This window comes from Octopus bimaculoides, chromosome 7 (assembly GCF_001194135.2).
Source record: "Octopus bimaculoides isolate UCB-OBI-ISO-001 chromosome 7, ASM119413v2, whole genome shotgun sequence".
NCBI classification, from domain to species: Eukaryota; Metazoa; Mollusca; class Cephalopoda; order Octopoda; family Octopodidae; genus Octopus; species Octopus bimaculoides.
The window spans coordinates 9765663-9766518 of NC_068987.1; positions in this window are offsets into that span (position 1 = coordinate 9765663).

An 856-nucleotide genomic window follows, 5' to 3' on the forward strand; every position below is an offset into this window, starting at 1 on the left:
TATTCATATATGCATATTTGTGTGTATATGTGCATATGCAGTATAGTTGTATGGATGTGAGTGACTGCATGCGTGTGCATGCATATGTGTCTATACGTGTACAAATGAGCAATTCTGACTATTTTAAAAGCTACTTTAGTACATGCAATTCGGAACTTACTCTACTTTTATAAATTTAGCCACTTAGAGTCATATCAACAATCTGAATGTAACACTTGTCTTGCCGAGAGCTGTTGTCCAGAAACATTTCGGCTCCTTAAAGAAATAGGAAGTCTTACGCTCCAAACCAAATAACTGCACGCCTGTAGAGAACTATTTGACTCGCTAAAAACTGCAGCTTAACTTTCTTCCCATCACAGACAACTTTCTAATAAAATGGAGGATACACTGATTAATGTAATTCTAAATTGTGATAGAAAAATGGTGGGATGGTCATAACTGATTAGCTTTCATTACAGGTCTTTTCGATCAGAGCTGATGCAGGTTACTCTTTTTCTCTTTTACTCTTTTACTTGTTTCAGTCATTTGACTGCGGCCATGCTGGAGTACCCCATTTAGTCGAGCAAATTAACCCCAGGACTTATTCTTTGTAAGCTTACTACTTATTCTATCGGTCTCTTTTGCCGAACCACTAAGTTACGGGGACATAAACACACCAGCATCGGTTGTCAAGCGATGTTGGGGGACAAACACAGACACAGAAACACATACAAACATACTGTGCTTCATCTGTCTGCTGTCTGTCTGTTTGTCAATCTAGCTGTCTGTGTTATACTTTTATTCTTAATATGCTCTCTACAAAAATTATTAAGTAACCATTCAGTCTCTCTCTCTCTCTCTCTCTCTCTCTCTCTCT